Source organism: Macrotis lagotis, chromosome 4 (assembly GCF_037893015.1).
Source record: "Macrotis lagotis isolate mMagLag1 chromosome 4, bilby.v1.9.chrom.fasta, whole genome shotgun sequence".
In the NCBI taxonomy this organism is placed as follows: domain Eukaryota; kingdom Metazoa; phylum Chordata; class Mammalia; order Peramelemorphia; family Peramelidae; genus Macrotis; species Macrotis lagotis.
The window spans coordinates 174,275,604-174,297,745 of NC_133661.1; the positions used below are offsets into that span (position 1 = coordinate 174,275,604).

At 35.3% G+C, this 22,142-nt stretch overlaps 1 protein-coding gene across 10 annotated transcripts in view; it reads left to right on the forward strand.

The window, feature by feature from the left end:
* Positions 1-22,142, forward strand: part of ATP8B4 (ATPase phospholipid transporting 8B4 (putative)) — a 437,330-nt gene that overhangs the window by 126,699 nt on the left and 288,489 nt on the right. The window lies entirely within an intron of this gene.

Consider the following 22,142-nt stretch of genomic DNA (forward strand, 5'->3'; position numbering starts at 1 on the left):
TAGCTAAAGAAATAATTCCTCCTGAGTTCATATTAAGGGCATTGGAGAGGTAGAGGTCAAATACCGTTTAAACTTTTTGGAAAAGTCATTAGTGACTGGTAGAATTCATTTTGTTCAGTAATGATTGTTTTTCTACAGGGAACATTTACAAATCTTCAAGTCTGGGGGCAGTTAGGTGGCATAGTGGATAGAGCACAGGCCCTGAAATCAGGAGGACCTGAGTTCAACCCCAATCTCAGAGACTTAATAATTACTTAGCTGTGTGACTTTGAGCAAGTCATTTAATCCTATTGCCTTACAATAATCAAAAAGAAAAAAAAGAATCTTCAAGTTTTTCTCCAATGTTTGCAGTATTATGGGGATTAGTATATTATAAATGACCATATAAGTATGTATTCATATATATTTTATGAAAATATGTATACAAAGGTACGTATAAACATCTTATGGAAAAAATTGAATTTGTTAATATTTTTATGGGTATATATTGTTTAGTTATTTTTAAGTAATGTTCAACTCTTCATGACCCTATTTGGGGTTTTCCTGGCAAAGATACTAGAATAGTTTGCCATTTCCTTTTCCAGTTTATTTTATAGATGAGGAAACTTTGGTCTTGGGTGATTGGGAGATTGCTGGTGTCCTCAACAGAAATAGAGATGTTCAGAAGGGAAGAAGCCTTGGGACTTGCCCAGGATCATGCAGCTAGTACCTGAGGTCAGATTTGAACCCAGGAAGATGAGTTTTCCCGACTCCAGGCTCAGCACTTTACTTACTGCACAACCTAGCTATTTCATATATTGGAGTATATATGTGACTACACACACATATACACTCACAAACATATTCATTTTATGGAAATATATATATATGTATATATATGCACACACATGTGTTTATAGAATGGATTTGAGCCCAATTTATTCTTCAAAAGATGAGATTTTATTGGACATATGAAATACTGAGGGAATAAAATATGAATAGAAAGATTGGAACTGGGTGGAGTTCATTAGGAAAGACTTCATGTAGCACTTAGACTTTGGATTAGATTTGGAAACTTCAGTGAAGACATTTGAAAAACATTTTTTTTATTGTTTTTTGAATTTTACAATCCCCCCCAATTTAACTTCCCTCCCCCCCATAGAAGGGCAGTCTGATGGTCTTTACATTGTTTCCATGCTATACATTGATCAAAACTGAATGCGTTGAGAGAAATCATATCCTCAAGGAAAAAAATAAAATATAAGAGATGGCAAAATTACATAATAAGATACCTTTTTTTTAAAAAAATTAAAATTAAAACACTGAGGAGTTTGGATTCAATATGAGGGACTTATTTCCTTTTCCTTTACCTTTGCTGTTTGTGGTGTCTGACTCTTTGTGACCCCATATGCGGTTTTCTTGGCAAAGATACTGGAATGATTTCATATTTCCTTCCCAGGTTATTTTACAGATGAGGAAACTGAGGCAAACAGAGTTAAATTACTCACCCAGGTTTACTTAGCTAGTAAGTGTCTGAGATTAAATTTGAACTCAGGAACATAAGTTCCTGACTCCAAGCCTGGCACTATTCACTGCACCACTTGGCTGCTCTTTCTTTTCCTTTTGGAAAATGGCAAATTCCCTTATGATACTTTTGCATATTTCAGTTCCTGTCAGTCCCAAGCTTTCTGCTAAGCTAGATTTGTAAATTAATTCTTGAATTTAATTTGAGTTTTTTCTCCCTTGTTATCAAGTCAACCTTATAAGTGAGAGGCCAGTAATAAAGGATATTAGGGGTTTCTTAGTATCATATTAGTGAAATTCTGGCCATATAACTTGAGATGGTAAAATTTTTATATATCTGTATAAGGGTGTTGACCTGAGAGGCAGGGAGGATGTAGATCTTCCAACAAGCATTTTCCCAAATATCTGGACTTGATGAGAAAATTGGCTTAGCCAAGAGGACTATGGACCAAAAACTCTTTAATTTACATTGGAATTTTCTAGCTTCTTTTTCTAAGTCTTTGGGGAGAACTTGAGGGGGAGGAGAAACTGGATTTGTTTGTAGGGGATGTTTTAGCCTCTCTTCCCTTCTGTTTGCTACTTAAATGTTGATGAGTCCTAACAGCTGGAAGGTCACCATTAGGTTTCAATAGGAAACCCTGATTTGGTACACATATTTTCCAATTGTATCAAAATGTGCTTTTGGCATCTAGTCAGGAAATCTTGGAAGTTTGAAAATTCTTTTATTTAAAGTTCTTCCTATTTATTGTTTTCTCCTCCTGTCTTTAATGGATTATCCTGGATCCCAACTATACATGGTCTGCTATTATTAGGGGAATTAGAGAAATAACTCTCCCCCCCCTTAAGTTATTGATCTGGTTTAAAGGGATCTTACTGATCTTTCAAAAAAGAAAAGCACTTGACATCTGGGAATTTATGTAGATTTTGGACTGAAATTGACCTCTCACTGGAAATATCAATCTGTACCAAATTAGAACCTTACAGTTGAAGTTAGATGGGGACCCATTATTTCATTGAATACAACTTTTGGGCACTGAAAAAGAGAAGGCCTTCCAGAAATTTATGTATGCCCTTTGAAGCTTATAAATACTATGCTCTTAATCCTGAATGACATACCTAAACATTCTAGTTTTAATTGGAAAATATGGGTCTCATAATCAATGCCAAAGATTTATGTTCATCAAGAGCCTGCTAATAATGATGATGTTGATATAAGTTCCTGGAAGGCAATTATTTTTCTTTTTTATTCCAGACTCTCGAATATTGTCTGGCATGTAGTAGGTGCTTGATGGATTCTTGTAGAATGATCATGTACTTACCATAAAGATATGAAGATAAGGCACTCTTGTTTTCAAAGATTTGCATAATCTAGTAGGGAAGAGGAAGTATGTGCAAAAATAGTCAATAAGCATTTGCTAATTTTCACTGAGAAAACATAAATATTTGGGTAATTTATCAGGGGCAGCTAGGTGATTCAATGGTCAGAGCACTGGGCCTGGAGTCAGAAAGATTTATATTTTTAGTTCAAATTTTGTCTCAGATATTTTCTAGCTGTGTGACCCTGGGTAAGTCACTTAATCCTGTTTGTGTCCATTTCCTCATCTATAAAATGAGCTGGAGAAGGAAATGACAACCTACTCTAGAAAGAAAACTTCAAATGCAGTCATGAAAAATCAGATATCCCTCTATTGGAAGAGCTCTGATCAGTTTGAAGAATTTCCCAATCAACTTGACAAGATCACACAGACCATGGAACCTTTGTTTGGCATCTTTGAAGACTATTTCTCTATGGAGGAGACCATTGAGAGAGAAGTTTGGGTATACTATGTTGTTGCCAATTTGCCACTAAAAAAATCACATACTGGTGCTTTGCTTGGCATTGCTGAAGTGTGGTGCCTTGCTGATAAGGGGGGGACCCACATCCAAAAACGACTCCCACAGCATCCAGGTCATCACCAGAAGTTCTATTTCATATGAAATCATGGGGTGATAACAATTTTGGAAAAGGAAATGAGAAGGATGTCTTTGCACAACATTCCCCTCACTATAACCAACATAATGTGCATGTCATGCTATCATTCACTGGATGTCATGGTCTTCTTTAATTATGAAGGCTTAGAGACTTTGGTCAATTCTTGTAACTGGATTGCCTTATGGTCTCAGTGGGATGAACTAATGTTGGAGTTAATGACATACTTCATAGTCAATATGAATGAGCTATAAGGCGGCTAATTTTCTGTTTAATCTATCTACTTGTCTCTCTGTGTCTTTTCAACTCTGGGAATACAGACCAGGGCACAGCAGACTGGACCTGCCTTCTGACTCTGGATACCCATAAGCACAATGCATTTTCTTCCCTGTCAATCTAGAAGGGAAAATTTTCATTTCTTTAGGCAGCTTGATTCTAGAACCTAGACTTCCATCTAGAAAAGAAAAAAAAAATTTCTGGACAGCACCAGGTTTGGGAGTTGACTCCTAGTTAACCCCCAATTTGAGAGTTCTTATGTTTGAATATTGAGAAGAGGATTTTCTGAGGTAGGTAGTGTGTCCCTTGGTGAAGGAAGATAACAGTCCTCTTAGTTCCTATGTGGAACACTATTCAAATAGCAAAACCAGGTTTTTACTTAATTCAGATCCAAAAACAAGGGGCCTACTAATTCAGAACCCTCAAAGTATGTTTACCTTCCCAGGGGAAAATAAGCTATGACTTAGAACTTGGTAGGAAGGCACATGTAGAATGCTATGAAGAAAAAGGGACTCACCAGAATATAAAGGGTTAAATTCAGTTTTCTGGGTAAAGTTGATGACCATTTTGAATACTTTTTGTGTTTTCTGGATCTGTTAATGTGAATCTTTTGCATCTGTAGGGAATCTTTTGCATTTGTAGGGAAAGGGTAAGGTGCAATAAAGTCTATTCCATATCTGATTTGCATTTTCTACTTAGAGTTCTTGTACAAAATCTAGAAGCATGATATCTATATTTTGGGAAAGTCAGACCTGCACTGAATGTAAGATCTGTGCAGAGATTTTTCCTAGAGTAATGTTAGATGGTAAGAATGAGCCAAACTCATATCATAAACCTTTTATTCTTATTTTTTTATTATTTGTGGGATTGGGGGGGGTTAGCCCCAAACCTACTAGATGTAACTCAGTCTTTACTTGGAGAACCTTAATCTATATCTAAAACAATTTCAGGCATTTTGGGGAAAAGAACAACTTTAGACTATGTTATGGATTAAAGCCAGTTTTGATTTGGGGCTAAAGATTATATAGATCCCTTGTTTCTAGGCCACTTTTTTGCTGCCTCTCTTTTAGCAGTCTCACTAGATTATCAGAGTGGTTAGGGCAGGGAGAGGAGTTATTTATACAAAATTCTGGTGAAAGGGTTTTTGAGAGTTCCTAATTAGTTGGAATTGAAAATTTTCTCTGAATTTCAATTATGTTTACCATATTTGTTGACCATTCTATAGACATTTTGAAGACTGACCATATAGTATACTGTAGTCAGGAATCTGGTTGAAGGTTGCCCATTTGATTGTAACTTTCTTCAGGACAGGGGCTGTCTTTTGCTTCTTTTTGTAACATCACCCCCCGCCCCGCAACTCTTAGTGCAATGCCTAGCAAATAGTAGATGTTTAATAAATGTTTATAGTTTGAAATTAAAAAGAAAAGTATTAAATAAGATGCAGAGTAACATTGTAAGTAAAGATTTCTAATAAATTTGCTGTATTTTTTCTTTTTTATGCTTTTTATAAAAAGATTAAGTTCTAGTAATAGAATCTCTAAGTCAAAGGAGGCACTTAATGGTGGCTTTCATGATATTATCCTATAGCTCTACAAAAAAAAAGTTTATATGAAGTTTAAGGACAAATTCCACCACCATTGTAATGAATTTAATATAATGTCAGTTTTCCTATAATTTTTTGAACATTGGGTTTTTTTTTGTTATTTTAGTGGATACAAAGTGATATTATATAAAGATCCTAATTCACAGTTCTCCAGTTATGAGGACATTTGTGAATCTTTGTAGAGGTTGTCAAGAGTATGAATAGAGGCCTTTCAAAGATGGAAATACATCTTTGCTGACTATTGTTCTACTAGGAGTGGAGCTTGTTGCTCTTATTTGATACGTTTGTATTCCTTACAGATTCTGGAGGTCAGACCTTCATCTGATGAATTTTCAGCAAATATTTCCCCCATTTGGTTTCTTTTAAAAATTGTGTACAAAATCCTTTTATCATTGGTTATTCAAACCCATTAATTTTGTTTTCCATGTTTTTTCCCCATTTGCTTGATGGTAAAAAATGTTCTTTTTCCATTGATAAGAGACATATATTATTGTTTTATCTTCTAGTTTTAATTTCAAAGTATTTAAATCACTAATGAAGTTATCATTTATCCACTATAATAAACTATTCACATAATAAGCCTCAGTGCATTATGTTTCAGAAATATAATGCAAACAGATCCTAGATATTTGATCTCAAATATGTTTTCACATATTTGGTGCTGGGTCTTTTATAAAACATATTTACCCTGCATCTAGCTCCAAGTACTTCAGTTTACTTGAGTTAGGAGTAAGAAGGGAGGGATTTATCATCAGAACTATATGTCTTTAGTATTTTTGTATTGGTTGCTACATTTGTTCCCTCCATAGAAAGAGTATATTGTGGTGGCTAATTTTTTGTGTGTGTTTTATTTTTGTGGGACAATGGGGTTAGGCTAGTAAATAACAAATGACTGAGTCTGGATTTGAACACAGGTCTTCCTAGGGCTGGTGCTCTATCCATGTGCTACCTAGCTGTCCTGATAATTTTTTTATATATGCTTTGTATTTGAAAAAATTTTCTTTAATAATTTTGGATCAGTACTCATTAAATAACATTGGGCTACTTTTATTTCTTGGACTTATCTTTTTTTCTATTTAAAGATCAAAATCATTGTTGCTTCTTGGAAGGAACTAGGTAGCCCGTTATCTTTCTGTACAGTTTGAAATGGTTTATATAGTAGTAGTTGCTGGTTCTTTAGAACTTTGCGAGAATTTGCTTGTGAATCCATCTGGTCTAGTGTGTTTCCTTCAGGATAACGCTTTGATGGTATACTTGCTTTTTCCTTTTGATATTGCTCTACTTAGTTTACCTACTTGTTATTTTAACTTTAGTAATTTGTGCTTTTCTTTGTAAATAATTACTTATTTTTCTAGCTTCTCAATTTCATTAGCAGACAATTGTATATAATATTCTATGATAATTATCTTGATTTCTTTGAATCATGATATTGTTTCTTCCTTCTCATTTCTACTTTTGGAAATTTGATTTTGCTTTTTTTCAAAAAAATTTCAAAAAAAGCTTTTTTCAAAAAAACTTTTATAATTCTTTGCCTATTTTTAAGTTTTTTAAAATCAGTCCTTGAATTTATAATTTTCCTGATTTTCTTAATTCTAGTTGTTTTAATCTGCTTTGCTCTTGGTCATTTTCCTTTTGTGCTTAGTGATTTGCCTTGTATATTTTTAAAGTGCAAATTTAGATAATCAATTTTCTCTCTTTTTAAGCCATGGAGACTGATTTAGTTGCATGTCTTTTTTCTTGATAAATATCAATTTGTAAAGGTTTTCCTTTATGAGTTTTACTGTAGAATTATTAGATTAGTTTTTGTTTAAAGTTGATATGCTTTCACTTTGAATAATTCTTTTGATCAGACGCTTTTTGTTTTTGACACAGTTGAACATATTCTAACAAATATACAAACAACTCCCTTGACTCCACCCCAAATTCCTGAAAATATTTAAGCAAAAGTGCCTATGAGTGGTTACAACTGTCACTTTCTACTGTTATTTATTGTTTGTTAATAATAAACAATAATAATATTGTTTGTTAATAATAATAATTGTTGATTTTCATTATTTGGTGCCAATGTTTTCTATCATATTTGACTTAAATTTGTTGTTATTTAATGTTATCTTTATTGCAATTTTTGTACCATTGTATATGTTCTTTTGGTTCTTCTTTCCTTGCTCTATATTACTTCATATAAATCTTCCCAGCTTTCTTTTTAATTGTTCATATTTGTCATTTCTTATTTATCTTATAAAATATTGTCTTATATGCATGCACATCATGGACAAATATCTTGAAAGCTGGTCCAGGAATATTTGGATTTAAGTCTCTTCTCTGAGACATTTCAGCTATGTAGCCTTAGACATGCACAAGGTAACTTATTAATAGAATATAATTTATTCATCTCTCTAGTTTTTATATTACATAATTTTATTTATTTATTTATTTTCCAACTACATGCAAAGTCTAGTTTATTTTTGCAGAACAGTTTATTTTTGCTATTACAAATAATTCTATTATGTCTATATTTTTTAACATATGGATCTCATCTTCTAGGCAGTAACCTTTTTGGAATATAAAACAGGAATGAGCTCACTGGGCCAATGGGTATGAATGATTTATTAGCTTTTATTATTAGCTTTTCTTGCAAAATTTCCAATTGTTGTCCAAAAATTATTGAACCAATGTACAACTCCATTGTCAGTTAATTATCGTGTCTTCCCACAGCATGTCCAGCATTGAATATTTTTCCATCTTTTATTATTTGCTAGGTGGCACAGTAGATAGTGTGCTGGACCTGGAGTCAGGAAGACTGTTCAAATCTGGCCTCAGATGTTTAGTAGTTGTAAGATTTTGGGCAAGTACTTCACTTATCCCCTATTTGCCTTATTTTCCTATATGTAAAAGGGAGATAATAGCTCCTAACTCCCAGGGTTGTTGTGAGAATAAAATGATAATTGTAAGGCATTTAGCATAGTGTCTTTCATATAGTAAGTATTGCATAAATGTAATTTATTATTGTTCTTCTTATTATGGTTTCAATAGATTTGTGATTGAACAGTTTTATATGTATTTCTCTGATTACTAATGATGTTGAAAAGCTTTTAATGTGCTTTTACTCTAAAGTTTTCATTTTTTTAGCATGTTGTTTGTTCCTAATCTTTGATCATTTTTTTTTGTGGGGGTGAGGAGCAGGGGAAATTTGGGATCATTAGAGTACCTTTGCAATTTCCCAAGGGTAATCCAGCCTCCTCATTTTTAAAAGTTTTACAGGTTTTTCATCTACATATAATAATAATAATAATAATAATAACAATAACAATAACAATAATGATAAATACCTGGTATTTACATAGGGTTTACTATGGGTCAGGCACTGTTTTATGCACATTATACATATTATCTTATTGGATCCTCATAACAATCCTGGGGAGTAGGTGCTGTGATTATCCTCATTTTATGATTGAGTAAAATGAAGTTCAGGTATGTAGTGCAGAAGAGCACTCTGACCTGTAGTCAAGAAAACCTGAGCTGAAAACTGACTTCAGACATATTAACTGTGTGACCTTGGGTAAGTCACTTTAACCCCTATTTGCTTCAGTTCCTCATCTATAAAATGGGCACAAACTAGAGAAGAAAATGGCAAACTGCCCTAGTATTTTTGCCAAGAAAGTCACATAGACAACAAACTGAGGCAGGTAAATTAATTGACTTGTCCAGGGTCGCACAGTTAATAAGTTTCTGAGGTCAAATTTGAGCTGAGATCTTCCTAACTCCTGGTCTGGAACTTGGTCACTGGACCACTTGATTACCTACAAATGGACATTCTTTATCCAACTAGGTTTTTCATTGTGTGAATAAATAGTCAGGCCATTCACACTTTTAAGTCCATATAGATCTCTTTCAGGAGGCTCTACAATGTTCTGTGACTTAATGAAATCAATGTAATATCACCTGCAAACAAGAGAATACAGTGGGCTTCTCTGTTCATAGAGAGTCCTTCATCAACCTGGAATCTGCAATGGAATTCCTTCATAACAGCAGTGAACACATTTGCTGAGGGTACAGTTTTCCGTTTTATGCTTTGGCTGATATTTATGATTAGAAGATTAAATATATACTTGTATCTTTTGGGGAACCTAGAATGATTCTAATGGGCAAAAGGGGAAGTGCCTTTTTTTTTTGGAAAAGAACCTTTAGCATATTATTTTCCTGAATCAAAGGTCAACAACATAATCAACAATGCTTTTTTCATGTAATAAAGAGAATGGAATCTCATTCTTTTTGCTTTTTAGTCAATAATAAAATAATGAAGATTTGGTCTATTATTGAATATTATTTATATGTTTACTTATTCTCTATTATTATTGTCATGGAAGTGGTCCTTATGTATAGATGATTCTTTTTTTTGTAAATTTATTTTTTATTCTCATTTTGTACAAATGTTTTTCTTTACATAAATAAAATATACTTGTTTACAAGTAAACAAAATACCCCACCCCCCATGAATATAGATAGACTTGCTTGGGCAAAAAAGTAAAGGGGGGAGAAAAAAATTAAAATAAAAAAAATAATAGTAATAATTGTAGGTATGGCCAGGTGGTGCAATGGACGAGGCACCAGCCCTGGAGCCACGAGCGCCGGAGTCCATATCCAGCCTCGTAAACTCAATAATCACCCAGCCATGTGACATGCAAGCCACCCGATCCCCACTGTCCTGCAAAAACCAAAAAGAAGAAAAAAAAGACCCAAAATGAAATAAAATAGTAATAATAGTAGGGGTGGCTGGGTGGCAGACAGAGCATTGGCTCTTGACCCAGAAGCACCTGGGTCCGAATCCGGCCCCAGACACCCAATGATCACCCTGCTATGTGGCCCCAGGCAGGCCACCCAGCCCCACTTGCCCTGCACTCTCCCCCCAAATAATAATAACAAAAAATGTGTTTCAGTCTTTGTTCCAACACCATCAACTCTGTTGTGAGCGGATCACATTCTTTATGATAAATCCATCACAAAAGTTACTTCCATATTTTTCCACTGTTGCCATTGCTGATCGCAACTCCCTCCTTTCTTATTTCTTCACTACCATGTACTCTATTTTCTCTCTCCTTTCACTCTGACTCTGCTGTAGGGTCACTGAGTGGTGCAGCAGACAGATCCCTGGTTCTGGGGCCAAGAAGCCCTGAGCCCCCATACCACCCCTTAGGCCCAGAATCCACCTGGCCCCATGGTCCTGGGCAGGCCTTCCAATCCCAGCCCCTTGCAAGAAGTAAGAAAGAAAATGTGTTATATCTGACCACTGTCCCCCCATGGTCCATCCTCTCCTCCTTTATTCACATCCTCACCCTTTCCCCCTACTTCCCCCTCCTTCTTACTCCAGTTGTCTATACCCCATTGAGTATATTTGCTGTTTCCTCTCCTAGCCATCTCTGATGAGAGCAAAGGTTCCCTCATTCCCCCTTGCCTCCCCACTTCCATATCATTGCAATAGCTCATTGTAATAAAAAAAAATCTTATTATGTGAAATAGCTTGGACTATTCCCCCTCTCCTTTTTCTTTCTCCCATTCCATTTCCCTTTTTTTCTTATTGACTCCATTTTTACACCATATTTTATCTTCGAATTCAGCTTTCTCCTGTGCTTCAACTATAAAAGCTCCCTCTACCTGCTCTATTAACTGAGATGGTTCATATGGATATTATCAGTATCATTTTTCTATACATGCAGTTCATCCTCATTAAGTCCCTCCTATTTTCCCCCTCTCCTCCAATCTCCATGCTTCACCTGAGTCCTGTATCTGAAGATCAAACCTTCTGTTCAGCTCTGGCCATTCCAAAAGTAACCTTTAACCTGGTTCATTGAAAGTCCATCTTTTTCCCTGGAAGAGGACATTCAGCCTTGCTGGGTAGTTCATTCTTGGCTGCATTCTAAGCTCTTTTGCCTTCTGGTATATTGTATTCCAAGCCCTACGAGCTTCCAATGTAGTTGCTGCTAAGTCCTGTGTGATCCTGACTGCAGCTCCATGATATTTGAACTGTGTCCTTCTGGCTGCTTGTAATATTTTCTCTTTGACTTGGGAGTTCTGGAACTTGGCTATAATAATCCTGGGGGTTGGTTTTTTGGGATCTCTTTCTCGGGGTGATCAGTGGATTCTCTCCATTTCTATTTTGCCCTCTGCTTCTAGGATATCAGGGCAATTTTCCTGTAGTAATTCTTTGAAAATGATGTCAAGGCTCTTTTCCTGATCATGACTTTCAGGTATTGCAATAATTTTCAAATTATCTTTCCTAAGTCTGTTTTCCATATCAGTTGTGTTTTCAATGAGATATTTCACATTTTCTTCTAATTTTTCATTTTTTTGGTTTTGAAGTATTGATTCCTGATTTCTGGTAAATTCATCAATCTCCCTGAATTCTATTCTTTGTCTGAAGGATTTATTCTCCTCAGAGAGTTTTCTTATCTCTTTTTCCATCTGGCCAATTTTGCTTTTTTAAAGCATTCTTCTCCTCAATAACTTTTTGAACTGTATCCATTTGACCTAAGCTGTTTTTTAGCATGCTATTTTCTTCAGCATTTTTTTTGGATTTCCTTGACTAAGCTGCTGACTTCATTTTCGTGTTTTTTCCTACATCTCTCTCTCCTTTCTTTTCCCAGTTTTTCTTCTAACTCCCTCATTTGATTTTCAAAGTCTTTTTTGTGCTCTGTCATAGCCTGAGCCCAATTTCTGTTTTTCTTGGAGTCTTTAGATGCAGGAGCTTGTGCTTCCTCATCTTCAGACTGAGTATTGTGATCCTTCTTGGGCTCATTTGCAAAATATTTCTCATTGGTCTTCCTCTTGTTTCCTTGTTTGTTCATTTTCCCAGCCTAAGCCTGTTTTTTGGGGGTGCTTCCTGAGCTTTTTCACCTGAGTCCTGTATCTGAAGATCAAACCTTCTGTTCAGCTCTGGCCATTCTCATTGGTCTTCCTCTTGTTTCCTTGTTTGTTCATTTTCCCAGCCTAAGCCTGTTTTTTGGGGGTGCTTCCTGAGCTTTTTCACCTGAGTCCTGTATCTGAAGATCAAACCTTCTGTTCAGCTCTGGCCATTCCAAAAGTAACCTTTGAAATTCCCCTGGTTCATTGAAAGTCCATCTTTTTCCCTTTTTCCCACAAGGGTCTCCGTGTGTGAGGTTCTGTCCTCCCTCCTGGTCTGTGAATGACCATATGTGCCCCACCTCTGCCATGGGGCTGAGGTGGGGGGGGGCCCTGCTGTTCTATGGGGGGCCTAGACTGTGATTAGGATCTGAATGTGGTCAGAGCTCCAGAGTCCTGTTCCAGGGGCAGAGGACAGAGGTCTGCAGTCTCTCTTCACTCCCCTCCCTCAGCTCAATGGGCTCATGCCCTGGCGGCTCCTGCTTACTGGCTCCACCTGCTCCTGTTTCCGGGTCTAGGCTGCTGAAAGACCAGGTTGCTGGCTGTGTGCCCTGAGGGCTGGACTCCACGTGCTTGCTCTGGCAGAGGTCCCCCCACTGTTCCCCCACTTTTTGCCTGGTGCTCCCCGGGGTGTAGCTCAGGAGACTCCCCCGCTGCTGTGAGCTGAGGCTCCCAGAACCCTGGGGCTGCCTCCGGGAGGCTGAAGTTCTTTGGCTCTGGTGGGCCACCCCTCTGGCAGGCCGCCCCTCCAGCCCGGGGAGCAGAGCCTTTCTGCTCTTTTCCAGGTTACCTTGAGTAGGAGAACTGCCTCACTGGGTCCCTCTGTGGGTTCTGTCTCTCTAATGTTTAGTTAGAGTCCTTAGTTTATGATTTTTTATTAGAGAGATCCTAAGACTTGATCCCTTCATGTTGCCATCTTGGCTCTGCCCCCCTAGATGATTCTTTTAAAGACTGATGGATGGGAGATTCAGCATATGTTAGTAGTTACTGTTTTCTTAGTCACCTTATTTTTTGTATTTAAAAGAACTGAGATTTCTACCCACCCCCCCCCCCCCATACCTTTTAGGTCTGCTGCTCCTTTAGAAGCTTTGCATATCAATTCCCTAAACCACCTAAAAATTCTGTAATTTCCATTTTTGAATATACTTCATATATACATTTGATCCAATTCAGATGGCTTCCTCATCTTGGTTCTTAGTGCTTTTTTCTTGTTCTAAGTGATAATAATAGCAGATGCATAGTGCTTACTATGCTAACTATGCTAAGTACTTGAAAATTATTATCTCAGTGCTTTTATCTTACAATTATTATCTCTTACTGTTTTTTGTATCTTTGAGAAGCATTAGGACTAGGATACTGGAATCCAGATGTGGTATTTGATGTTAAAACTATTTTATTATAGGAATATTTGTAGATCTTTTCCATTTCTTTTTTTAACATCATCTTTTTAAAGTTTTCAAACTGAAATACTTGGTGTGAATTTGTTTAGTTAAATCTCTAATAGGATTTCTTTATTGACATGTTTCTTTAAATTGATTTTATCTTCTGCTTCTCTCTTTTTAATGTGATGATGTTCTTTCTACCTGTCCATTATTCTTCATAAGATTTTACAATCAAGTTTATTATTTAAATCTGTGCGGCTACCATTTCCCTCTTTTGGGGCAAGTAAGTTGACCATGTGTTGACATCGATAACTGATTTTTATATTAAATTTCTATATAAAATTATTCATTCAATATTAATGCCTGTTGTCCATTTATTGTTTTCATTGTCAATTATTTATTAAATAGTTTAATAAAATGGATACTTTTGATTATGTAAAATTTTAATTATTTTGAGAATGTAATTAAAATTTTTTAAATTTGATGTAATCAAAATTATCTATTTTGTCCTTTGTAATATATATATATATATATATATATATATATATTTTATGGTATGGTAGGTTACAAATTCTTCATTCTCTATACATAATTGTAAATGATAGAATTCTCTATTCCCCATTATTTTTTGATAGTTTGATTTTTTTTATATATAATAACTCATTCATTCATTTAGATCTTATGGTGGTATGTAGTGTAAAAGTATAGTCTAAACATATTTTTAGAAATTGTTATCCATTTTTCTCAATAGTTCTTTATGTCCAAAGAGGCTTTTACTAGCATTGTCTTGTTTTGTGTTTATCTAACATTAGGCTATTGTTTACATTTAATTCTCTACTTTTTTACTCAATCAGTCAGTTTTGATAAAATTTCTGCTTAGTTGTAAAATTAATGATTCCCAAGTTTTTTTTTTTCAGTTTTTTGCAAGGCAAATGGGGTTAAGTGGCTTGCCTAAGGCCACACAACTAGGTAATTATTATATTAAGTGTCTGAGGTTGGATTTGAACTCAGGTACTCCTGACTCCAGGGCCGGTGCTCTATCCACTGTGACACCTAGCTGTCCCCATTCCCAAGTTTTTTAAAATAAATCATTATAGAATCTAAAAATGGAGCTAATATTGGCCCTTCTTGGTCAATATTGATTGATTCGATTATTTTAAAGAATCTTATTGTTAGCATTTCTAGTATTATGTCAGGAAATTTTGTTAATAATGAATCTGTCTACCTCTGTTGTAATTGGTTTATAGAGTTTTTTATTGATATTTTTGTTGTCTTGATAATTTTTTATCTTATATTTGTTTTCTTGTGTGTAAGTTTTTCATCCCTTTTGTGTTTTACATTTTTCTTTTCTTTTCTTTTCTTTTCTTTTCTTTTCTTTTCTTTTCTTTTCTTTTCTTTTCTTTTCTTTTCTTTTCTTTTCTTTTCTTTAGAAGGATGTGAAGAGTTGATTCTCTTTGGATATCTCACTCTGCAATCCTGATTGAAAAGTCAACTAATTCTGCTTTACTTTTCCCTGTGAAGTGCAATAATCCAAGAAATAGAGAACAAACATGGGAATGTCAGAAAAATGAAAGGACAGAGAACATGAAGCATCCTTCCACTAGTTCAAATTCAGCAGATCAAGGCATAGACAAATATATTGAAGGAAATTGTAGATAAAGCTGTTGAGTTATGCTTGATGAGCCTTGAAAATGTTGGAGGAGTTACTTTTCATTTTTAAAAAGTGTGAGGGAAAAGTGATTTTTAGAATATAGATAGATCTGCTTTTTATTTGGTGTAGGTAGGTAGCTCAGTAGATAGAATGCCAGCCAGACTTGGAGTCAGGAAGACCCATATTCCTGAGTTCAGATCCAGTCTCAGACACTAGTTATGGACCCTAGACAAGTCACTTAACTCTGCTTGCCTCACTTTCCTCATCTGCAAAATGAGCCGGAGAAGGAAATGGCAAACTTCTCTAGTATCTTTGTTCAGAAAATCCCAAATAGGATCATGAAGAGTCAGATATGACTGAACAACAAATTTTAATTTTATTTTTGGCAAAGTTCTGTGGCATTATTAAAGAGATGGTTTGTGAGTTTTTAGAAATACTGGTTCATTAAGAACAAATCATGCTAGACTAACTTTATTTCCTTTTTGTCAAAAAAAGAGCTGCTAACTTGGAATATCTGTGGTATATCTTAGAAAATGTATCCTTGTACTGTAGCTGTATATGTGGCAGAATATATTATCTTCTTGTAGACAAGTTGAAGATAAATTGATAATTATAGTTAAGTAAATTTGAAACTGGTTAAATGACTGGATTCAATGTCTAGTGAATGAAGAAATCAGTGTTGATTCAGAGGAAGATCTTGGGTAGAAGTAGGACCTATCCTTGACCTTATTCAGGTTACCATTTTTTTCCCAGTGGCTTAGATAAAAGGAAATATAGCATACTTATGACATTTTCAGATTATACAAACACATAGTAATAAGAATGGCTAGTATTTATGAAGCATTTTAGGATTTACCAAGCTATAATTCTTGTCTCCTTTTGTCCTCACAAGAATCCTGGAAAAGAGGTGCCAAATTATCTCCATTTTACAGATGAAAATATGGAGGTACATAAAAGTTATCCAGGGTTACACAATTGGTAAAATTTTGAGGTAATAGTTGAATCTATAGTTTCCTGATTTCAAGTTCACCAACTCTATCCACTATCTAATTATCTGTAATGGCTATTAGTAGTTAGCAGGTTAGATTGATAAAATTGGTTTCCAAAGGGGATCTTGACAGACTCACCCAGGCTCCCATTGTGAATCTTCAAATTAGATTTTTAGACTGTAGGTGATAAAAACAGAATTTATTTATTTTTATTTATTTAATGCAATGGGGTTAAGTGACTTGCCCAAGTTCACACAGATAGACAATTGTGTATCTGATGTTGTATTTGAACTCACATCCTCCTGACTCTAGGGCCGGTGCTCTATCCACTGCGCCACCTAGCTATGCTAAAATAGAACTTTCAAATGCTTCTAAGAGAAACAACAAGAAAAACTTGTCTTATACAGATCATTTGTAGGATGATTTGAGTGACCCAACATGGTCTGGATTAACATGATTTAATACTCAGGAGGATGAAGTTATTTTATTTATTTTGCAAATGCACTGTTGTAATATAACGCATGTCAGAGTCAGAGCCAATAACTATTTATTAAGCGACTACCATGTAACAGGCACATACTAAGAACTGGAGATACAAAATAAGGAATAAGATGTACCCATAAGTAGACAATCTCAGGAATCTATAAATATAGTAATCAAAAGTAACCTAGTTAAGAATAGAACCAGGAGGGACCGCTAGGTGGTGCAGTGGATAGAGGACCAGCCTGGAGTCAGGAGTACCTGAGTTCAAATCCGACCTCAGACACTTAATAATTACCTAGCTGTGTGGCCTTGGGCAAGCCACTTAACCCCATTGCCTTGAAAAAACTAAAAAAAAAAAATAGAACCAGGGGATGGGTAGAATTACTGTGATTTTCAGAAACTTCCTTCTTTTCTTTCTGTTTAGAACTCAGATCCTCCTGATTCCAGAGCTAGTGCTCTATTGATTGTATCAACAAATTGCTTCCAGTTATTAGCTATTTCTGACTGTACATTCCCTCTACATTTAGTACTGGCCTCCTTCTCTGTCATTTCCTTCTCCTTCCCTAACTACATGTTCTGCAATATACTGACATGGACGGACCTTCGTGATTTGAAGTCAATGGACTTACGTTTCATCTTGACTCTGTCATTTACTAATTGTGGGATCTTTGGCAAGGTCACATTTCACTTATCATAATATGATGGATGTATTAGCAAACTTTAAAAATTTCATCATACGCTAATTCTTTGATCTTCCTTCTGGAGAAAAATGTCTGGTTTAACTAGAAACTATCATTTTCTTGAAAATAATCATAAAACTATACTTGAATATGTTTTTATTTAAATGCTTTCCTATAAAGTATAAGGATATTTTCTTGTCACATGCTTGCTTATTTTATCTCCACATGTAGATTGTCAAGGTCTTGTAGCTTTCTGTCTTTGTTATTTGGTGGCATTTAGAAAAGAGGCATTTATGTTGTATTTTGATGGTGATGATAAATTTACATTTCTCATTTAGCAGTGTGCTCACAGAGCCAAGAAGATCTGAGTTTAAGTGCTGCCTTTGCTATGTATTAACTCTTTGATGTGGGACAAGTCATATAACCTGTCATTGATCTAGGCAGCTCTCTAAGACCAAAAAATGTGCTGACCTGAATGGATAGAGGGAAATTTTCTTACCCAGGGGTTTCATTATATCAATGAAATCACTAATCTAGTCTTTATTCCCAACTTCCAAATTAAAATCTCAAATTTTTCAGTTGACCATTCAAGAATGGGACTGTATAAATATGTTTTGGCCCATTTTGGCATGGGTCAGATTAACCCTTAAGAAAATATGGAAGAGAGCTACCTAAATGCAAATGAATATCATAGCATCATAAAATCTTAGGCTCAATAGGATCTTGAGATTGATTGATCTTACCTTCTTATTTTATAGACTAAGAGAAATCAATGACTTGTCTAAGTTCACATAGCTACTGAATATAAACTTGAACCCATTGTTGTCTGAATTGAATTAAATCTAGTTCTGCTGAGGACTCTTAACCCAGGACTCTTTTGCCTAAGTAATTCCTTCCATTGTTCATGGTCATCACTTGGAACCTATCATTATGAAAAAAAAATTCCCTGCTTTTTAGAGGATTTAAAAACTTTTGATAAGAAATTTGTCATCAGCACTTCTGATATTTTTAGTTGAAACTCAGCAAGAGAGCTATGACACAACAGAAGGAATTGCTTTCATAGATTGGCTTTTAAACATGTTTCCTGGTGATTAGACAATCATTTCCCCAAAAAGGTATTTGATCATCCAAATTAGGGAAATTGAGTTTACTACAGTACCTATTACTGTTTCTAGCACATAGGAAGTGAATTTAATAGATGCATTTTGATTTATTGAAAAATACCTAAAAAGCCCAGGAAGATGGGTCATATAAGTATGGCCATAGCCTTTAACATTTCTTGTCCATCACTTTTCTGACAACTGACATCCCACTCATCTTTCAAGGTCTGGGTAAAATGCTAACTCCTTTACATAGTTGTTTTCTCCCAGTCCTCCTCCCACTGAACAAAAGGAAGCTATCTCTCTAGTGATCTCTCAAAGTACTTTTTAACATCTTAATCCCTTTTATACTTTGCTTTGAATAAGAATTATTTGAATAAAGTTTAACTATTTCCCCCCATCCTTGGGCTAAGATTATAAACTCTTTGAGAGTAAGGCCTATATCTGACACATTTTGGCATCCTGTACATGGTAGACATTTAATAATAAATGTCTGTTAAGTTGAATTTCTGCTAGAAATCAGATTTAGAATGCATGGATGACTTCAATGAATTGGTTTCATTGCCTTTTAAAAAGTATTTAGTTGTTGTTTAAATAAATATTTTACTTTATTGCAAGGCAATGGGGTCACATGACTTGCCCAAGGTCACACAGTTAGGTAATTATTAAGTGTCTGAAGCCGGATTTGAAATCAGGTCCTCCTGACTCCAGGGTCAGTCCACTGGAGGACAGGGCTCTATCCACTGCACACCTAGTTGCCCCTAAATATTTTATTTATAAATAGTGTGGACTAAGGCAGACTCAATGTCAGTGTGACATCTGCCTGAATTCTTTGCAGTCTGATAGGAAGCGTGTTACCACACTTCAAGAAAATGGGAGATAATGAAAGCCTTGAAATAGGTTATAGGTTATAGGTTATAGGTTATAGTTTTTAAAATTTAGAACTAGAAGAAATCTGCTTCATTTTAACAGATGAAGAAACTGAGGCTGAGAGCCTTTGTGATTGTTCATATAGCTAATAAGTATCAGTCAAGTCTCCCTGACTCTTAAGACCAGTACTGAGTCTACCATACAATGCTGACTCTTAGGTAGAGGAGATCTCAGAAAATCATCCAGATAGAACCATACCAAAATCACCCAGAGACCTTAATATACTCACAAGAAGGGCTATTAGGTGATATTTATTGCTAGTTAGCTTTTAGTCCTTTTTTACTTCGAATTTTTCAATGACTAAAATTTTTTTTGTTAGAATCTAAGTCTAATGTTTACGTCAGAGCATCTATTAATGACTGTTTCATCTTTCTGGACCTCAAAACATTTGAAAATAAATGGTTTAGATGATATCTCCGAGGTCCTTTCTGACTCTGACCTTTTGGTTTTTTGAAAATTACTCTTATATTAATCCTTCATTAGACTCAGGCAACCTCCTATGAACAGAGAGAAAAAAACATTCAAGTTGTCAACTCAGTCTTTAGGATTTATGAGAAGAAGCACATTTTCAAGGAAGATATTGAAGCCATGACTTCAGTTTGTTTATCCAATTCTTTAACTAATACATTTTCCACTTTGGAAAGAATTGAATATTTGCTGCATCAGTGACTGTTGTTTGAATCTCTGCTAGTAAACCCAGTGTTCCTTCTGTGTCTTCCTTGTCCCATCACTCTCCTGTCTAAGTTCTTTTCCTTCTTCTACTGCTAGGTTGGTAAAGCTACTAGTAAAACTTTCATAAAATGGTTTACGATAATTCTTTAAAATAATATGTTGTTTTTGTGAAAAACTTGGACCTGTATAACAAGGTAAAGGTAAGATGTTAAAGGGAAACTGAGGTGAGATTCCAATTTAGTCCACTAGAACAATTAAATATTAACATCTGGTTATTACCTTTCTGACCACCCACCCATACTTTCCCTTATGAACACCTATCTACTTTGCTTCACTAAACTTCTCAATTACCACACCAAGACTGTTTGCGTATAATTTTTCCCCTTTGTTATCTTAAAATGTTTTCTTCTTCCATACGCATTAAACATATGTGCCTGTATTTAAACTTACTTTTGGGTATATATATATATATATATATACATATATATATATATATATATGTACACACACACACATATATAAACACACATGTGGGTATATATATATATATATATTATAAGAGTTTATGAGTGGGTGCTTATGGGCAGATATAAATTATGTTGTGATGGGTATAGTTTTCTTTCTGGAAGACTAGCTAACCTCTAGGACCTGTTGGTAATTCTGCTTTCACATTTTATTTTATGTATAGTTATTGGTGATGCTAAAAATATTAAAAGATTAAGAATTCACTTATAATGTCTACAGTAGGTCTAGATCCATAGACAAAGGAATGACATACATATTCATACAACCAATTCTAATCCATAATTCAGATGTGTCCCACTGGAGGCCAGTAGGCCTTTTTTTTTTTTTTAGGTTTTTGCAAGGCAATGGGGGTTAATTGGCACAGCTAGGTAATTATTAAGTGTCTGAGTGTCTGAGGCTGGATTTGAACTCAGGTACTCCTGACTCCAGGGCCGGTGCTCTATCCACTGTGCCACCTAGCTGGCCCTCCATAGGCCTCTGTGATCCCCAAAACCCTCATTGGTAATATGGGTCATCTTGCAGTCATAAATAAATAAATATTAAATTCTTAATGTAGCCCTTGACAAATATTTTATGGGCTATGCGACCCAGAAGAGCTAAAAGATTGGACATCCTTGCATATGAGTTCCTTGAAGGGAAGGAATGCCTTTCACCTCTTTGTGTTTCCCCAGCACAGTGTCTGGCATATAGTAGACACTTAACAAATATTTATTGACTATTAATTATGTTTCTAAAATTCTGTGGTACTCTAGAGATTGGGTGTGTGATTTTATTGACAGGAAACTCCTGGGTGAAAATATTCTATCCACCAATGGAGGTCATCATTTTTCTTGCAATTTGTAATTTTCAAGAGTTGCCTAGAGCACTCTGAGAGTTTAAGTAATTTGCTGAGAATCACAAAACCAATATGTGTCAAGAGTGTTCCTTGAACCAAGGTCTTTCTGACTTCAAGGGCATCTCTCTAAAGCATTTATGCTCTACTTCCTGTCTGTGGTGTCAAAGCTTATTCATTGCTTTCCCTTATTTTCCAGGTGGTATTCACAATGAATAAAAGTTTTGCACTCTTCTTTGTAGAATTATTTCAGCAGTTTTGTTCACTCCCACTGACTTTTGTTTATCACAATCCCCTTCATTCATATTTCCCATGAAGATGCTATGACTTTGCCAGATAGGCATGACTTCCTGGAATATGATTGCCTTTCAGAGCCACTTTCCTCTTAGGAATACTTTGAGGTTGAAAAGAAGACTCTTTGTGGGAATGGTGGGACTTAGAAACTGGAGGCACATGATGCTTTGTCCAACTGGTTGCAGGGAAAAAAAATGAGCAATATTGCAACTTTTTCCTTTTAAGACTGAAGCAATATTTCTTCTGAAATTTAGACTAAAAAAACAAACATCCTAGTCCCATTTTGAAAGAAATAATTCATTGGAATCTTGAATAAAATCTGAGTCCTTTAAGTGATGTAAGTGTAATGACAGTGT